Below are 12322 nucleotides of genomic sequence, written 5' to 3' on the forward strand. Positions count from 1 at the left end.
TATTCATCATCATCCCCCCCTCCTCCTCCATAGTCTCCATGCTCTGGAACCTCCAATGCAGACTCCTTTGGCTCCCTGTCTCCGTCCCTCCCTATGGCTAGTTCTCTTCTCTGTAGATCCCGTTGCACCTTCTCAGCTCCTGGTGTTCATCTGTGGCCTCCAGTAACCCTCCATGATCGGAGTCCTAATAGGTGATCGTGGAGTTCTTAAGACGGTTCTAATCAAGAACTTGGAGGGCTTTAACTGTGGAGAAGGTGGAAGGTGTCAGAGAGAGCGCTCACACGGGTCTCAGCTGGGAGCATGAGCTTCCCATTCTATGCACAAGCCACCTTGTACTGGACCGTCACAGAAAGAGCCCCCTGCCCAGAGACTACAGGGATATGTGTCATCACGGTGCTGAGACTGTCATGCCCAGGTCTTCTTAGCACTGCGTCACCTCGAAAATCAGGAGAGACTTGCAAAGAAATATCCAGGATGTCGTCAGCAGGCATGGTTTTCATGTGCAGTGCCGGTGGGGTTAAGTGCCCTAATAAAAGGGTGAGAGGGTGGCCAGGGCGGGAAAAGCCATGACAGATTCCAGCCCACATGGAAGGAACCACAACCAATAGCAGCAAAGTTTATGATGGCCATGATCAGAAGAGCACAGGACACCTGCAAACCCAGCAGTATCTCCCTGCACCGTGGAGACCAGCGGTCCTTCCTACCTCTGAAGGCACAGAGGCCAATTCACAAGGGACGTGAGCTGCTGTCCTCCTTGGGAACATGTGCCTCTCACGTAGTTCAGATGTCAGGATATTCGTGCAAGGACATGTCACCTGACCTGTGAGGGCTTTTATGTCTCCACGAAACCCTCGCAGATGGAAGAGTCTGCAAGTTCTTTCTTCTCTCTAGCGTGTCCCCAAGCCCCGAAAGCAGAGCCCTTTTCCTCCACAATACTGAAAGCTAACGTTTTCTCTCTGCTTCCTGTAACCACTAAGGGTGACGCTGAATGACAGCTTCTCACAAAACTGACTGCTAACGAAATGATTGGTTTTGTGCAAAATTAGACTATCACTGGGAAGAAATGAACAAACAAGTGACACAAGTGGGGTGTACTCTCCCCGGTTCTTGATCTTGACTTACCTACAAACCACTCCATCCCCTCCACGTTGTCTCTGTATAAACCATGGATTCTTCTCCTGAGGAAGGCTTTCAAGGTTACCAGAGGAGTGTGGACGTGCAGCTGGAACACAAAGAGGAGAAAGGGCCTGTCCTTGTTTGTGAAATTAGAAAACCACTGGAATTATGGACGGGAGATGATGGTGTCCACAGTGGACCTTGAATGTGCTGCATCCGTTACCTGGGTTCACCTGCTGGGATTTCACTGTGAGGGGTCCCCTCAAAAACTCATGAGTGAGACCATGCAAGAAAGTTCACAGGTAAAATGATTAGATTATGAGAGGTGTGACCTAGAAGTGGTTTAATCCACTTGGATGAACTCACTGGGTGGTGACTGTAGCACGTGGGGTGTGGCTGGAGGAGGGGATCCCTGGACTGTGCCTTTGGGGTCTCTATCCTGTCCCTGGTGAGCAGAGCTTTCTCTGCTTCCTGGTGCCCTGTCCTAAGCTGCTCTCCTCCTCCAGGGCCTTCTGCCATTTTGTTCTGCTCCCCTTGGGCCAGAACCATGGAGTCAGTTGGCCAACCATGGACTGAACCTTGGAAACCATGAGCCCCAAATAAACTCTTCCTTCTCCAAATGTTCTTCTTGGGACCTTTGGTCACAGTGGCAATTTTGTCTGAGTAAAACAATATCCATGGTCAGTATACTACAGGAAGATATTTTGAGAGGGAAGCGACGGGACACCCCACCGACCCACCCTGCGTTACAGAACATTGCCATCATTATTATTTTATTATTAGGTGCTGCTAATTTCTGACTTTCCCTAATTTATAAATTAAATATCTTCATAGGTATGTACGAATAGGGAAATAGTTATATATTATACTATATGTATGAATATTTATTTATTATTTATATATGAATGGTTGGGTACTCTCTGGGGTTTCAGGCATTCCCTGGGCCTTGGAAAGAGTCCCTGATGCACGACCACTACTTGGATACTTTCCAGTGACACCCGGTAACTCAACACAGAGATCCAAGTGTGGAAACCAATTCATACAAAGAGGTTGGACCTTTCCTTTTTCTTTTCTTTTCTTTTTTTTTTTTTTTTTTAGCACCAGAGATGAAACCCAGGGGTGCTTCCCCACTGAGTCCCTTCCCCAGTCCTTTTGATATTTTATACAGACAGAGTCTCACTGAGTCTCTTATGGCCTCTCTCAGTTGCTGAGGCTAGCCTCCTACTTGTCATCCGTCTGCCTCAGCCTCCCCAGCTACTAGGATGACAGACATGGGCAAAGCGACTCCATAAAAAAATCCTTTAGCATATACACTGTGGATTACTATGTAGCCATGAAGAAGGATAGCTTCCTTTCATTTGTGAATGAAGTGTGAGTTTGGACCTTTTCAATGCTTCTGCTGCTATGGGACCCCAGGGTAGCTCATGGCTCAGAAACTGCCCCCCACCCCGGATCGTGAGGGTCTCCACCTTTGAATGTAGGCCGTGGCTTTCTGCAGCATCCGTCTGGTGGTGGTGCTCCCCACATCCATGGGCTGCTCGGTGACCTGGTGGTTCCGCATTAGCAAACAGTTTTCCAGAGTCGCAGGAAACCCACAGCTGGAGAACCATGTGGTGAAGGACGAGGCTGGCTGTGCGCCCGACTGCAGTCTAGGGATCCGAGAGGAGGCCACTGAGTTTGGCAGCCATGGGTGTCAGGACGCCCAGAGCCAGAAATTCAGGTGTAGCGGCTGAACTGGGCAGCCACTGTGACGCCCAGCTCTGGGGGCCTTTCAGGGTCGCAGTTGTTGATCAGGGTGAAGGGCAGTCCATATAAGTAGTGGAAGCTATGGTTCAGCGGGTGGTGGCAGTAGTCACCGCGGGATGCGCAGCTCACGCCCTGGTGCCACTTTCCTGCTAGTGGAAGTGGGTGGTCAGCCACACAAAGGGCACACACTTTTGCCTGGGACAAAGAACCCCGAGGCCATTTGGATGCAGTCAGGGGAAATAAACCCTCAAAAGAGCAGATCCTGAATCAGCAGAGGCTATGAGTGACCTCAACCAAGACTTGCTTTTGGTTTTGGGTACCAGGGATTGAACTCAGGGCCACTCGACCCCCGAGCCCCATCCCCAACCCTTTTTTGTTTATTTAGAGACAGAGTCTCGCTGAGTTACTTGGGGCCTCGATAAACTGCTGAGGTGGGCCTCTAACTTGCGGTCCTCCTGCCTCAGCCTCCCAAGCTACTGGAATTACAGGTGGTGGAGCCAGGCTCTGAAGAGCTTTCTGATTCCTTGGGGCTGAAGAAGATAGACAGGTTCATAGAAGGAAAGAAGGTAAAATATAAATCAAGAACCCTAAACCTCTGCAATGAGGAGAACTTCTGAACTGAAAACCATCCGAGAGGGCCGGAGTGGAGCCAGATACCAACTCAGGAGGCGGAGAAGGATGAAAGTTTTGTTTTTTTTTTCCTCCAGAGGAAATTGGTCCCTTGACATTTGGATGGGAGGGGAATCAGGTGTTCAAATACTTACGAGGCTGGTGGCATAGCCTTGTTCCTTTGGGATTTTTGCAAAAGTGGTTTCATTGGCAGGAAGCCCGCCTGAGCCTGCATTCCAGTAGAGGACCAGGTACTCATTGTTGTCCATTCCTGCGGATCCCACAGCAGAGCAAGGTTCATGTTCCCTTTGCCAGGAACAGGTCTTAGCAAAGGGATTCTGAGCACCAGGGGACAGTGGGCAAGAATCTGGCTGTCAGCACTTGGGGAAGGTGGAGAAGTGGTGCTCTAGGTAGAAAATGGGTGCACATCAGAGAGGTTATTGAATGTGCTATTGTGCACAGCATGACCCCACCACTGAGCATCATCTGCCCCAATGTCAGCTGCATTAGTTGGACACACCTTGCCTATCATGAGAACCAACCCAGTCTATCTATCTATCTATCTATCTATCTATCTATCTATCTATCTATCTATCAATCATTACCTATCATCCAGGTGCCATTACGTTGCATCTATCCCCTTTCTATCCACACATCATTTATCTGTCACCTGTATGTGCATTATGCATCTGTCACCTCTATATACCTCTATCACCCATCATTAGCTATCACCTGTTCCTCTATTATCTATTGACAGGATTGCTATCAATTGAGCATCATTAATCCATCTCCTTCATTGATGGTATCACCGTCATCATCTATGGAGCATTGTATCTCACCTGTCAATCACCGTATTTCTGCTTCTCATCCACAAATGATGGTTGTCATCCCATCCCAGAAGGCTCCCTCTGCACAGCCTACCAAGGGCACCTACCTGGCAATTTTATGAGACAAGAGCTGGTATGTGGAAAATATCAGAAGGAAAAGAACCTTTTTCCTGTACCAGACGTGCACAGATATTTGTGTTGGGTGCTTTTTCCCTGAGCAATTTTTTTCTCTGAGTATCAGCACGATTCCCGCAGAACCTGCAGTGTGCTGTGTATCCCAGATCAGCTAGGGATGATCTAGACCTCAGTAAGAGGTGTGTGGTTATCTGTGACTCCCATTTGATTAACCCAAAGGTACCTAACCCCTGAGCCCCCTCTGTAACCCTATTTTGCATTTTACTTAGAGACAGGGTCTCACTGAGTTGCTTAGGGCCTCCTTTTGGCTGAGGCTGGCTTTGAACTCGTGATCCTCCTGCCTCAGCCTCCCAACCGCTGGGATGACAGGCGTGTGCCACCATGCCCGGTATTGTGTGTAGGTTTTAACACCCACAGGGGCTGAGGGTCGTGAGGGGGGAGGGCATACGAGGCCCTGTTCGGAGCACACACTGCAGGAAGGTGACAGGATGGGACATTAGCTTTCAATTTCCCAGTATCTGCGGGATCACTACCAAGCTAGAGTGGCGATGGGGTCCAGGCTGCATCCGGGAGCTGCTGCCCAGGGTCCCCGAGACACCCACCTGATTGGAGTGGCTCTGCTAGGGGTGCAGAGGGGGGGGCCGCCAGGTGCTGGGTGAGTCTTATGCCCCCCTCCACCAGCCGGTCGATATTGGGGGTCCTGAGAAAATCAGATGAATGTCCCTTGGGAAAGGGCTGGGAATGCTCTGGGCCTCAAACGAGGCCTACATGGAACTTCCCGGGGCTGCGTGGCACCTGTCTTAGTGCGCCCACTTCTCTGAGTTTGCAAAGAACAGATGAGGCTCACCCTGGGCGGTTCCTCCTACAGCCCTCCTCCCACCTCAACTGATGCCAAAGCAACAAAGAGCACCCCAGATTTTGAATTTTGGCTTTGGCCTGGAGGGCTGGCACAGAGACACCTTGCCTGTTTCACTTTCTGGGAGTCATGAATGACAGATGTTGCACAGTGATTATAAAAACGGGCTGTGAGAGACGCTTTTGTCCAGCTGGGGAATGACGTGGGTTCTGAGCCCAGGCAGTCTGGGCTCAGCCAGGACCTTAGGTAGGTTCGGGGTACGAAATGCACATCTGTGTGGTTACATTCTCCTCTTAGGGTGGGTTATGGGGAACCCCTTGTCACAATAACACTGTGGTTACATTGCAGGGCTTCTTAGAGGAAGATGGACCCCAACAAAATTACATTTAAAGAAAGAGATGACTGATCTCACACACAAAGGCAAAGTTTTTGGCTTTTTCTTATTTTTTGGGGGGTGGTATGCAACCCAAGGGGGCTTGTATGCTTTAAATATCCCATCAGCATCCACGAAGGGTGCACTCTGAGTTTCCTACCAGGTTTCTCAGGTGCAAAATTCAAAGAGAAGATGAAAAACTTCACCTAAGAGCTTTTGAAGTCAGATATGCAAAAATAGATTGAAAATCTCACTATAGATGCGAATCCCAAAGGCAGTGACCCAGCCCCTAGAACTCAAGGAATTCCCCAAGGACTGTCAGATGACAGGTGCTACTATCTTCCCTTCTCCCTTGGAGGAGGCTGCATCTGGTGGGAGCTAAGCTATAAAAGCTCAGACCTTGTTCTTCATGCGCCTAAAGCTGACTACTCGTGACCTTCCATAAGAAAAGTTTTGCTCCCCTGAGGACAACTGGAAAAGTGCAGAGACACTGGAGGTGTCCTACTTTGGGATGTGGTGCTATTGGTGAGCAGCAGGTGGAGACCAGAAATGTTGGTCAACATCCTACAATGCATAGGATGGGCCCATCACACAGAGTGATCTGAGCAAGTGTACCAGTAGGACCAAGGCTAAAGAACCTTGTCAGTCCTTCCATCCATCCATCTACTCACCCGCCCACTCATTCATCCACCATTCAACCATCCATCTATAAATACATCCATTCATCCATTCACCCATTTGCACATCCACCAACCCACCCATCCATCCACCCACCCATCAATCCATTCACCCATCCACCCTTCTACCAATTTGCCCATCCAACCACCCATCTGCCCACCCATCCACCCACTCATCCATCCATCCACCCACCAAGCCACCCATCCATTCATCCATTCATCCAGGCACCCATCTATCCATCCACCCACCCACCCACCCACTCATCCATCCATCCACTCATCCACTGATCTATCCATCCATCCACCCACCCACCTATCCATCCATCCACCCATCTATCCATCTATTCGTCCACCCATCAACCCACCATCCACTCATCTAACCATCCATACATCCAGGCAACCATCTATCCATCCATCCATCCATCTATCCATCCATCCATCCACCCATCCATCCATCCATCCATCCATCCATCATCCATCCAGGCAATCATCTATCCATCTACCCATCTATCCATCCACCCACCCACCCACCATCCACCCATCTATCCATCCATCTATCCACCCACCCATCCATAGGTGGATGGGCAGATAGACAAATGGATGATGCCTAGATGAAAACATGGACAGATGGGTGGGTGGAGGAATGGCTCGTTCATAAATGGATAACTAAGATTCAGGCTGATGGATTTGGGGTAAAATTATAGTGATTTGCTAACCCTGAGAATAAAGGACTCAGAACTGAGTACTATTTTATAAGCCTGTGTGTAACCCTCTACCCAGTTTAGCCAAAATAAGAAAATACCCCACCCTCTCTAAGATCCTCTGGCCTCCAAAGACCCCCATTCAGACCTTCTCCTGGCCACCATTTTGGCCCTGGCTCTCCCACACCCCACTAAGACATGCGTTTTGCCCTAGTCTCCAGACATACTGGGGATCAGGGTTTCTGTGAATACAGGATATTTGGAAATTAAAATAATCAATACAAGGTAAATCTGATCATTTAAATACTTGTACTACTATCTATAACTTAAATTGATGATACTATGACTTATGCCAAGTCTTTACTCAATTTTATTAAATAAAGAAAAGGGGGAACACAAGACCCCAGAGGCACACACTAGATCTTACAAAATATTTGATTTTTTTCTTAATTGTAATATTGAGAATCTCAGGGGATATAACTCAGTTGTTAGGGTGCTTTGTTCACATGCACAAGGCCCTGGGTTCAATCCCCAGTACCACCAAAAAAAAAAAAATTGAGACTGCTGCTGAATTTATTGAATCATGTTCACTGCTGCTGAACATGATTCAGTAAATTAAATCAGGTTTGAAAAGATAGGATTTAAACCTGTCATTATGAAAATGACTGAAAAACCTGACAATGGAAGGTAAATCTTCTAACTGCAGAGTTTACAACCACGTAGCTTCATGAACTTGTCAGGTAAGCAAAAAATTATGAAGAGACTTCTATGGACCCATTTCAGATCTATTTTTTTAATTTGTTTTTTAGTTGTAGATGGAAACAAAATAAACAATTTTGTTTATTTTCTCATGTGGTGCTGAGGATCAAACGCAGGGCCTCGTATGTGCTAGGCGAGTGCTACACCACTGAGCCACCACCCCAGCCCTCAGATCTATTTTTAATGTGCATTGTAGTGTGGACTGGAAAATCCACCCATTAAACTAGATTAATCCTACTGACTGTAGTGGTCAGTTATATGTCGATCCTATGGCAAACAGATTGTCTGGGTTTTTATTTGAGGAATAGACACCATAGGAGAAAGCAAAACCAGATAATCATGCTGCCCTTGGAAATTAAGACTATTTATCTGAACAGTTGTCCAAAGAGAAAGATTGTTGAAATAAAATTTTTCTCTATAGGCCAGTTATTTACATAAGGTATCAACAAATGTAGGGTTGCCCTGATCATTCTACAATAGAAATGGGCACCTTTCGTAAGTATTATTCCTGAGTATTTCTGAGTATTATGCAAATGTCTAGTCAGGACCACTCAAGAGGTCTAGAAATAGTGGATGCATTTAGTCTGGTCTCCTAGAATGGACAAGAATAATTACAGGAGGATGCCTGTCACCTGGAAGTTTATTGGTAATACCCTAACCCTCAGTGAGATGAAACCCAAAAGGATGTTATGATGTTTGTGTTCTGCCTTCAGAATATCTACATCACTGACAGGCCTAACAGACTCCTTACATGTGAGAATTAAGAGAAAAGATGATGACTATCCTGTAGCCTGTATGAATACAACTCATCTGATGGCATCACTAGTTATTGCCAGCTGATATTTCAGAGCTATACTCTGCTGAAGTTAAGGTTCAGGTCTGACAAAGGTGCATTCCAGTTAACCAGACCTAGGCCAGCTCTGGTTCTCATGATCTTTGAAGTGACTACTTTAAATATTATCCCTTGCTTCTATGATACAGTCTTTATGGCTCTGTTTCAAACTTACAATATAGGGATTCTCTTAACGTTGAACTTCAATTCCTTCCAAGAGCTTTCATAGTCAGATAAATGCTGATGGTAAAACTAGAGCTGAGTTAAAATGCTCTAAAGGCCACTGTGATTAATGTTGTGACTGAGCCCCCTCCTCCGTGGTTTGTGGAGAGGCTGAAGCGTCATGCCAAATGAAAATGTCTGTGTTACCATTGCCAAATGCAAGGCTTCCAAATAAAATCGAGAAAAGATAAAGAATCTTCTGATGAGTGTTTGGCAGAATAATAATAATAATAATAATAACAACAACAACAACAACAACAATAATAACCTGGATCTTCCAAGTTGGTTATGTCCAAGAGATAGTATGTTTTCTACTAATGCCTTTTGTGTTTCAATAGTAGATAATGATGACCTTGGACCAAGAATCCAGTGACTGAAAGATACAATTTCCCAATCGCCTTCAAATATTAAGGAAGAGGAAATATGTGGGGTGCCACTCTGAATAAGCCCCCGCCTTCCAATCCTGAAGCAAGAGGCTCTGATGGATCACTACATCAATCCCTGAAACAACTCTCTCTCTCTCTCTCTCTCTCTCTCTCTCTCTCTCTCTCTCTCAATTTCTGTGAACCCTTAAGGTCAGAGGAGCCATCACAGAACCCAAAGAAAAAGGTATCTGTGTCTCTTGTGTGGTTATTTCCTGCAGCCCAGTTCTCCTGGCATGACCCTGAGTGTTTCAGTGATGCAGACATAATCCCTGTCCAGCTTTCTGACTCTTAAGCCTGTATGTACTGTGAGCTTCACCCTCACCATGTTGATGTCGTTAGATTTATATCTGCACTTTTACATTCTATTTTCTTATGTGTTTTTTGAGGGGGGTGGGGACTGGGGATTGAACACAGGGGCACTCAACCACTGAGCCCCAACCCCAGCCCTATTTTGTATTTTATTTAGAGAAAGGGTCTCACCAAATTGCTTATGACCTCAACAGCTAAGGCTGGCTTTGAACTCATGGTCCTTTTGCCTCAGCCTCACAAGCTGCTGTGACTTGAAGTGTGCGCCACCATGCCTGGCCCTTGGAACTACATGACCTGAACTACATCTCTATTGCAAGTTTTATTTTGAGACAGAGTGAAGCTAATTGTGGAGGCTGCTCTAGCAGTTTACTGATCTATTTTTGTTGTTATTTTTTTTTTTTTTTGCTGTTTGTTAATGAAAGTTTCTGATTTTTTTTAAGTGAATAAACTCATTGTAGACCTGGGACCTCCTGAGTAACTGAGGCAGTGAAAAGACCCCCTTGAACCCTTGATTTTTGCAATCACATCAGAAAGTTTTCAGACATGTCGCCCTGTAACAGGCATGAACTTCTTGAAGGGGAAGGGGACTTCTCAAGGGCGAGAGTGGGTCCTCTCAGACAGCAAAGGGACCCTGTGCCTCTTCTGCACTCTAGTTTTATTGGAGTCTGTGGGAAGTTTCCAGAGAATCCTGCCCAGGTGCACTTTTGAACTTTTGACAGCAGGGTGACATCACACTTTCAAGTCTCTAGGGTCATGGCAACTCTATGTCACCTTGGCCCACGCTGAGCCATTCTAATTGGATTCTTTTTTTTTTTTTTTTAAAGAGAGAGTGAGAGAGAGAGAGAATTTTTAGTATTTATTTTTTAGTTCTCGGCGGACACAACATCTTTGTTGGTATGTGGTGCTGAGGATCGAACCCCGGGCCGCATGCATGCCAGGTGAGCGCGCTACCGCTTGAGCCACATCCCCAGCCCCTAATTGGATTCTTATCCAAAAAATTATCCTTTCTTCCAAAATCTGGTGTGTGGAAAGAGTCACAAAGTCTGTCCCCGCATAGTCACTTGGGTTCCTCTTAGGGGGTTTCCTGCCTGCATTTCTCATGCAGATCACAGGCAATTGGCTGTGGAATGTGACATCTCCTATCCACTTGGGCCAGGCAGAGTTGCAGGTAAATTGCTTTTTGGAAATCATGCATGTGCAGGTCAGCACGGCGGGCCCATTTTAAAGGATTATTCTCTTAACCGTCTGTTCCCACCATTCTTGCCTGTGTCGCCTAAAAGACTAAGAGACACAGGTACAGAAAAAGCACAGCTTTTGCTGAAAGTGTGACAGGATGGAACATCTGGGCGAGTAGGAAAGTTGCAGTCAGCATTCTATCCTCTGGTTCACAAGGGTCCCCGCTTCCCACCCCAGTTCCTCTTTGGCAAAGTACTATGGGGTGCACCAACTTCCAGATCTTCACCTGGGTTTCCCTGTGTCCCACTGGGCTGTTTAAAGAAGCATGCTGCAGGGCAGAGTGGCACATGCCTGAAATCCCAGTGGATTGGGAGGTTAATGCAGGAAAACTGCAAGTTGGAAGCCAGCCTCTGCAGCTAAGGGAGGCCCTAAGCCACTTAGCAGACCCTGTGTCAAAGTAAAAAAGATCTGGAAGTTTTGCTCAGTGGTTAGGCAGTGCTCAGTTAAATCCCTGGTATCAAAACCCCCACATATTTTCATATAAAGCAATACACCCTTATTTGTCCCCAATTCCCTTTGTCCTTTAGTGCCAGGAAAGTCTTCTTGGACTGAGTGCATGTTGGACCTAGTCACTTTTGACTTTCCCTGAATCAACACTGTTTCTTTCTCTCTTGGTCAGGGTGACCCCTCCCCGACCTCCTGTGTGTCCAGGGTGGTTCAGGTGCACGGACTCGGGATCTGCCACATCCACAGTCAGGTTACTGTACAGGTTACTCTCCATTTTGCTCTACTTGCCCTCAGGATGCCTTTCTTATATCTCAATTGTACATTTAATGCAAAATATGATATTCTCACACACAGCCATGTTTGATATTTTATTTAGAGTCAGGCTCTCATTGAGTTGCTTAGCACCTCATTTTTGCTGATGGCTAGATTCGAACAAGCAATCCTCCTGTCTCGGCCTCCTGAGCCTCTGGGATCACAGGCATGAACAACCATGCTTGGTTTCACCCTCTGATTTGTCAACTTCTTCATTGGATTGATAGTAGCTTGGAGTCACCATCTGGAGTTATTCTCTCAGGCCCATTACAGTTATGCTCACACCCACCTTCTTTGAACCACAATAAAAGGGATGCTCAGTGGCAAAGTACCCCTGCCCTCAATTCAGTCTCTACCATGGGGGACAATAAAGGCACCTGGAATTCAATTCTCAGCCCTGGAAGCTATATGTCCACTTTTCCACACATTGTGGGAATACGACTTTTTACACAATAGCCCCCCCTTGGCCATGGGCAATATTGTTAGGTAGAATGAACTTGGGCCAGTGAGCAGGATGTGATAGACTTCACAAAGCCCAACTTATAAGTAGAGAAAAAAAATGTACTTAATTTCCAAGAGGGGGATAGACATGACAGGCAGTGTTGGCCCCAAGTGGCAATTTTTTATGGTTTATATGCAGGGTTAATGGGCCCAGGAGAACAGGGATTTGGTTTCTTTCTGGTTGGACTATCAGTTGAAACCCAGGATGCTGAGAGTGCTGGGTCAGCTCCTGGGGCTAT

The 12322-nt window shown here is 46.6% G+C and overlaps 1 pseudogene; it reads right to left on the bottom strand.

Annotated features, from left to right (window-relative positions):
* Window positions 1–314: 314 nt before the first annotated feature.
* Window positions 315–3740, bottom strand: LOC144371253 (arylsulfatase D-like; annotated as a pseudogene).
* Window positions 3741–12322: the final 8582 nt, after the last annotated feature.

Source organism: Ictidomys tridecemlineatus, chromosome 16, assembly GCF_052094955.1.
Source record: "Ictidomys tridecemlineatus isolate mIctTri1 chromosome 16, mIctTri1.hap1, whole genome shotgun sequence".
Classification (NCBI taxonomy): Eukaryota; Metazoa; Chordata; class Mammalia; order Rodentia; family Sciuridae; genus Ictidomys; species Ictidomys tridecemlineatus.